Here is an 8,106-nt window from a genome sequence, read left to right as displayed (position 1 = left end):
GACAAAGAAAAGAGAGTGAAAGTCTAAAAGAAGATGACAAGACTCTCCTTTTCAAATATGTCCAATTTCAGAAAGCAGTAGCTTATATTGACAAGAAATCTTGAGAGAGGAGGTCTAGTGGAAATCCACAGAGGTAATTCCTTTTTACTACCACCATCTTCTAACATCTTCAGGTAGAGTAGGATAGAAGCTGGTGTTCCCAGCTCACTTATTTACCGTGTGGCTTATCAAGTGTAGCCATGGATAGTACTTCCACCAGGTCCTGCTGCTGGCATTGGAGGGGTCATCAGGCCACCCAAGGTACTGTTGAGGGCTCAGTCTCAAACTGTAGACTGCCTGTAACTGGAAACACTGTGAATGTATCCACATGTTCATTTTCTTTGCTGTATAAAGGTGCACGTGGTTTGGAAGCTGGAATTTTTTACTTCTTCAGGAACAGAGTTTTACTTCTTGGTTTTTCATGCAGAGAAGTTGGATATTTACTGTGCTACCAGCTTTTGTCCCCCTTTGTCTCCTTTTGCCTGCAGTAGTAAACCACTTCTCCCAAACAACAGATACACATGAAACTGAATCTTCACAGCCTAGCTGTCGGACACCTGTCTGAGAAATTGATGTTTTGGAGCTGTCATCAAACAATCAAGTATGCCCCTTATCATGACACCTATTCCAGAGCAAAGTTGTCCTTCAGTTACACTGTCTTGCTTTGTTTCTGTGCAGACACTGCATCTGAAATGCCACCTGCTCCTGGTCCATCCTCTTCCTGGAGACTGCTTCCTGGGATACTTGGGACAGCACCTTTCAGATATTCTGCCCCACTCCCTGCCTGCATAAGCACTTTGAGGTGCCTCCAGCTGCCAAGCAGCAATGTACACACATCAGCACTGAATCACTTCTGCCTTACTATCAACACCAGGAAACAGTTCTCTTTCTGGACATGCTGTACAGCTGTAACAGAAAATACTCCTTGTGAAAATAGTCCTTAAATGTTCTCAGAGTGAACTTTGTCTCACTCCAATGATTATTGAGTACCTACAGGGAATAGCCTCCTAATTTTTTTAAAGAAAGATGGTTTAAGTGATTCACTTCAGATTAGAAAAACAGACCTAATCTGAGATCATATAAGCTGACTTTTTGGGTCTAATGGGAAGTAGGTTTTCACATAACACTGCACTGCCCTCACTCGTATGCTAAAATACACCTTTGAGGCAGAATGACAAGGTTTAAGCACTTCAGTTCTTTTGTGACATCCTCTATCCATTAAAGGTTTGTGCTTACTATAGACAAATACAAATACTTCCCTCAGGGAGGACCCCTTCAGTGATCTGCAGCTGGTACTGCGTAACAAAAGCTACTTTTGTTATGCAGACAAGATTTGTTGTTGTTGTTGTTGTTGTTGTTGTTGTTGTTGTTGTCAATGCTTTTTAATATACACTTACATTAAAACCTGTATCTGTCTTAGGTTTTTGTTTTCCCCGGCATTCAAATAGCTTTTAGATGTGATCCACAATTTTTCTGCTTTTGTTTTTAAAACTGGATCTGAGAATGTGTGAACATGAGGGAACATCTTCATGAGGGAATGTGCTCATTGTTGAAGATTGTGATGCAAGTTGTTTTCCATTACCATCTGTATGGCAGATTACCTTTGTCAAGTGAGCAGTTTGCCTTATCTCTCTGAGTGACCACATTCACACATCCCTCGGGAGGGGACATCTGCTGATAACAGGCTATTGAATGTCACTGCATGACTGATAAGAACTAGAACATCCCATTGTGAGATGCTCCACCCAGAGGGAGGAGCCAAGCATTTCTACCCAGATGTAGTCTGGAGTTTCTGAAACACCAGCACGGCTTTCTCCACTGGATTTCCCAGAGGAAAAGCAGCTGCCTCTTCTTCCACTGGATCTTCGGAGGAAGAATCCACCCTTCCCTACAGGACCACCTGCTCCAACAGAACCACACCAAACACTTCAGAAGGACTGCAGTGGCATTTCCAATTGGACTTCTACCAGCACCCTGACCAACAGAGTGTCAGGTTGAGTTCTGACTCTGTCAGTGTTGTTCTAGTGTACTGCATTGTTTCTTTTATCCTTTTTTTTTTTCCTATTAAAGAACTGTTATTTCCTGCTCCCATATTTTTTGCCTGAGAGCCCCTTAATTTAAAATTTATAGCAATTCAGAGGGGAGGGGAGGGTTTACATTTTCCATTTCAGGGGAAGCTCCTGCCTTCCTTAGCAGACTCCTGTCTTTCCAAACCAAGACATTCATGTAATGTACTGTTCCTGAGTTGTGAAAAAAAGGAAAATAATCTTTCTGCACATCACCTTTTGAGAATAAGGGGGTTAGGTTTGTTTTTTTTTTTTTTTTCTGATAGCCTCAAGATGAGAAATACTGTAGATGCTCAACAAAATTATTTCTTTTCAAAAGAAGCTCCACTCTGCTGGTGGCTGCAGTCATTGACCCATGATGCATGACTTTGCATTTGACTTGCATGTGCTAGAAAAGCTTTGACTGACACAAGTCACAGCTAGACTACACTCTGTGACTTCCATGTAACTAATGTTATTTCTCTCTTGTCTCTGCAGTTGCCAGTTGTAGGGTGTTTTGTTTGGTTTCAGATAGTTAATAAAATATTGGAAAAAATCTCAATTCAGAGCCATCAATTGAGCAATGAGACTCCTGTCAGGAAAACAGCTAAATTTTCCTCTGACACCAGCTTTTGAGGTCTACTGGTTGACCAGTTCCTATGTCATTACAGCATGTGGTGTATTGATAACCTGATAATCTTCAGTCAGACTGTCAGGCATTGCTAAATCAAACTGCCCTGTGCAGAACTACAGTTCTTATCAGTAACTCTTATCAGTCAATCCTGATATTTTACAAAAAAAAATCCATATTTTTTATTAAACTAATTTTCCATAAAACTGTTACTTGGCACCCCTTGTGCTGCCAATCCTGAAGTTTCTTCTTAAATAATCATACACCAGTTCTTCATTGTGCTGTGTCAGATTGCTCATTAATTATTTCATTTTTCCAGTGTAACTTGATGTAATAAAAAAACTTAGGACTGTGCACTGAGACAGAAACTTTATCATGAGTGATTCAAGACTGTTCTTGGTCCTTTTGTTCAGTAGAAAAAGGGTTGTTACTGGCAGTAATATATGCCTTTTAAGAAATGTAAATTGTCGCTTACAAACACTCAAGCCCTTGCTGACAAATGGTCCTGACTAGCGTCAATAATGCATGTAATATAATTTTTAAAATTATCATGGGAAAAGCACTGAGTTTTTCCACTCTCCTTCTATTTGCAGCCAGTGTCATCCTTGTTCTGAGACTGAAAAGACCCAAAAGTCTATATGCAAATTCAAATAGTTTTCAAAAAAAAACAGCATCAATTTTTGGTCATATAGAATATAACACTCTCCTAGAAAATTATTCATTACAAAATGAATCATGAGTGAGGTTTCTTGGTGTATCTTTATTGACACAGTAGACAATAAATATGGTCCCAAAAGCAGAGCAGACAAGATGAATGTAGGCTTAATTAGTTTGATTGGGTGAAAGTGAAGAGGGGAACAATGAGCTGTTCACCAAAAAAACCCAGTACTTCCTGTAAGAGGGCAGAAGCGTGATCAAAGGACAGGTGCTTGTCATCTGTTTGAGACACAAAACAGCCACTGCCTTCCAGACAAGCTGTGGGCAACAGGAAAGAAATCCAATGCTGAATGTTAAGCATCATATATTTACCAAGCAGTAGAAAATGTGAGAATCAGTGTTTGGACAATTCAGCAGGGACGGTTGCTGCTGTTGCTATGGTATAGCTACAGTATGGTGGGAAGTACTGAGAGGCTGCTTTTGTCACCAGCACAATAAACGGAGGGAAGAAAAGTTTTATAGGGGAAATTTCAACAGTTTGTCTTGATCCGAAAACCCAATCAGCAGTACCATCTGAAAAGAATGGAAAATGCAAATGCACATTGGTGGGAAACAAGGGTTGCCATACACTGCATCCCTATTTTAGCAACACAGTGGAGGGGGTTTGCAAACAAACCAAGATCTCACATGAGGTTGCTTGTCACAAACAGAGCAGGAATGATATTAGAGAAAATGTGTGATACATCTTCATTTATTTCTGTTGCTGAAGGGAATCAATGTCTCTACAGCTCAGTCTGTAGAGTCTCTGAACCACCCCTCCTTGTAATTACCATCATTGCCAGAATCCCCAAATATGTCAGGGACAAACCAGGCTCTGCCATTCTGTCCCTCCAAATCACACACGCAAGCACATCATGTAATGATGCCAAATTTCAAGAGTGAAGAGAGATCCCTGCCCTGTTGTCAAGAATAAAAAACTCCTGTGGCCAAGAATGAAACACTGTAAAGTAGAAAATAAGGACTGCTCAAGAAGAATTCCTAAACAACTCAGTCCTTCACGCTAGTCTCATTTTAAAACAGTGAGGTCAGGCAATAAGGACAATATGTGTAGCAGGAAATGTGTATGGTTGTGAAAAGATGGCTATTTGTACAAAGGGTAAGTTTTCTTCATTTTTCCATTTACTAAATAGGTAACGAAACTACTTGTTTAACTCAGCACTGTCTTCCAGTAGTGCTGTCTGTACTGCAATACTTTAACTATTTCTTCAGGGGAAATTGCTAATGATATCAAAACTATTTGACTATCAGGTCTTTCCCATTTGAGAGCACAGAATGCAAGCAGACTTCTGTTTTTGTCACTGTTGTTTCTTAATCACATTCTTTTCTTCCAGTTTTAAAAGGTGATTTGTTTTTAGGGGCAAGTAAGGAAGACAAGTAGCCACTTTTAGGAAATTAGAAGGATTTTCTGTTGTCAGAAATTGATTTTAAAATAAAAAAACCTTATATTTTTTAAAAGGCAGATGCTTGGTTTTGTAAATTTCTTCTGGAAAATGATAGATATTACTTTTCCCAATGTAGCCAAAAAAAAATTATTGAAATACTCAGTTATACTACAAAGAGGGAATACTTGCTGCTTTCTGGCCTACCCAATATTTGTCAATATGAACTGTATCAAGCATCAGGGAGTAGAAAAAATAACATAATTTTACTTGTGTTTGAAATAGTTCCTTCTTCCACCTAAGCTAATTCCATCAACAAAAGTATTCATCTCTTCACTTCTTAAATAAGATTCTGAAATAATGACTGTCTGACAGATTCTCACTTTTTCTCATTGAGACCAACACAGAGATAAACTATTGCTTTCATCCACTTCACATAATCACAAAATATATAACCTGAATTTTTAAGTGTGTGCTTAATTTTTTTAATCTCAACATTTATTTCTATAGCTCTGGACACAAGAGGGGAAAAAAAGTGCATGTTACTTCTATATATTTCAATCTTGTTCTTTTTAAAGTGTCCAATAGAGAACAGATTTTGAATTCCATTTTATTAATTGCCTCTTTTCTGTTTGTAAAAAATATATGATAGGCATTTGGATAGAGTTGAAGAGAAGGATTTGAGCCATTGTATTAAACAACTGTCAAACATAAAGTCACAGATGAGGGCTGTTGTATGCATCTCTGTGAACAAATAAAAGCTTGGTCCAGAAAATAAGCTTGATCACAACCATCCTTAGGCAAGAGAAAGATTATTTTATTTGCAACTAATTAGAGCTTTGTTTTCCATTGCACTTGCCTTTTAAATGTTGGTTGCCGAACACCAGATAAAATGTTTTCATGTTTATAGGTTCATCTAAAAATTAATTCAAAACAAAACAAAGCCCCATAATATTTAAGGAAGAAAACCTATTTATTTCACATGTTTGAGAAGAGTAATCACAAGCAAAGCAAAAGGGTTGTGTAAGAATCAGGGTCTGCCAGCAAAAATAAGACCCTAGTTCTTCATCACAGTGAAAAGAGTTTTGAAATGGGTCAATTGATACCTTAAATAGCAATTTTCTGCCAATGTCCCAAAGTTGTTTTTTTTTTTGTCTCAGCAGCAGAAGAACTCTGTCACTGCGAGGGTTCTGTTAGGCACAAGAAAGCTAATGTTCATTAATAAACATGCATTTCCCTTCAAGGGTTAATTCTGCTCGTGCTTTCTGATGCAAGTGAGAATTGGTGATCAGTGACTAAAGGGATGACTGATAGGAACTTTCCTCTCAGGTTGTGCTTCCCAAAGGAAGCTTTCCCTTATACAGATATTCAAACCTTCACCTCTGTCTCTGGATAGCAGTGGAACCTCCGTGGGGTTGTGCAGGTCGGGGTAGGGAGGACCCGACTGACAGAACCACTACAGATCCCTAACAGAGGACAAAATAAAATTATTGAAATAAAATTTTAATGCATAAATATATAAATAAAACAATAAAAACCCAAACAAATAAACATAATGAAAACCCCACTAAACATATATTACAAAAAATAAAAAGGAAAACAAATAAACAAACTAACACCCACAACTCCTCTTTTCCATGCTGCAGGTGTTTTCAGGTCTCATCTTTTTGTGTCATGTCTATTTCAGCAGTCCTCCTGTCTCCACACCTATTCTCAGTACAATCCCCTTCCTTGGTCTCATTCCACTGCATTTTCTTCATATTTTCTCCCCCCTTCCCTTGCATTTTCCCCTTAGCCTTTCCAAATTTTCACCTTTTTGCTCTATTTTTTCCTTTGGGCCTTGGCTGATCCAGAGTCACCCTCCACAGACACACCGCCACATTTCCCAATGAGTTTCCAAAGTTTCGAGTGTCTCTTAAAAAGAAGAAAGTCTCCTTTATTTTCAGACTTTACTCCGATTTTGATTTTTTTTTTTCTTGCAAAGCACAGACATGGGCGGTGGCGAGGCTGAACTTGCTGTCTCTCTCTCTCACGCGTCACTGCAGCGGGCGGCCTTACCGTTCCTAACACTATTTTTTCCTGCTTATTCGGATGTTTCTTTCCACTCCCCGAGACAGCGGGGACGGTGGTGCGGGATCCCCGGGACGCGCCGGGGTGCGGGATGCGCGCTTGCCGGGCGAGGCGCTCCCGCGTGGCGCCGCCAGGGGGCAGCAGCACCGCAGGGCAGCCGCCGTTCCCGCGCGCCGCTGCCGAGGGATCGCCGGGCCCGGCCCCGCCGCGCACCCACCGGCGGCCAGGGGGGACCTCACTGAGCGGAAAGGGTCTGCTGCCGCCGCTCCCTCCCTGTCCGTGTCACCTTCTGCCCTTCCGCTTCGGGAGAGTGCGCCGCTCTACCTCTGCAGGTTGGTTTCTTCGACCTTTCTTTTAGTAACAATGCAAATGATTATTATTAATAATCATATTCATAATGGTAATAACACCAGATATACTGTGATATACCATTTGGAGGCTGGTTGTTTGGGGAGAGGTTATTGTATCTCTCCCCCCCGCCCCCCCCACCGCACCAGACGGCTAAGGTGCCGGCAGCACCTCAGGACAGCTTGAAAATCAGGCAGAAACAATTACTTCGTGATGAAAGCACGATATTAACCCATCCGGAGGGGGTGGGGGCGGAGAAATATGTTTTTTGTAGTGGTTTTCCCTAATGTTTCAGTTTTTACTTGGTGAAGTTCGCTGGCAGTGGCAGGGTGGACATGGGGTCCCAGTAACAGCTAGGAAGCAGGTGTGGTCTCCATCATCCTGCACGAGAGTCTGCTCTGGATGGTGCTGCATCCTGGCAAACCACAGCAAAGAGAGTTTTCCCTGCTCTGAGAGGTGTGTCCCTGCGTTCTGCGCTCCTTCCCTGCTTTGGACAATCTGTCCCTGAGGTAAAGGTTGGTTTTCTGGAAGTAGGAGCAAAGAAGCAACGTGCAGCTTGTGTCTGGAGGGAAGCTGTCCTCTCAGGACGAGAATGTTTCCTCATCCACCAGGGACTGTGCCTGGAAACTCTTCCTCAAAGCCACTTCACGTCTGCTGACCCAAAGTCCTTCCTTCTCACTGGCATCTACCCTGAACACACAGACACAGAGGCTTGCGTGCTGCAGGTTACGGGGGTGTCTGCCAACACATAGGGACACCTAATCCCTATGTGGTGGGGTGTGACACCTGCATGAGGGTGTCAAGTTTGCTCCTACACACAGTTGAATCCCAACTCCTGGTGGATCCCAGATCACAGGTCCACGATCACTGTGGGTTG

This window comes from Ammospiza caudacuta, chromosome Z, assembly GCF_027887145.1.
Source record: "Ammospiza caudacuta isolate bAmmCau1 chromosome Z, bAmmCau1.pri, whole genome shotgun sequence".
Classification (NCBI taxonomy): Eukaryota; Metazoa; Chordata; class Aves; order Passeriformes; family Passerellidae; genus Ammospiza; species Ammospiza caudacuta.
The sequence above is the reverse complement of the archived record's forward strand: the minus strand, read 5'-3'. Positions refer to the sequence as shown.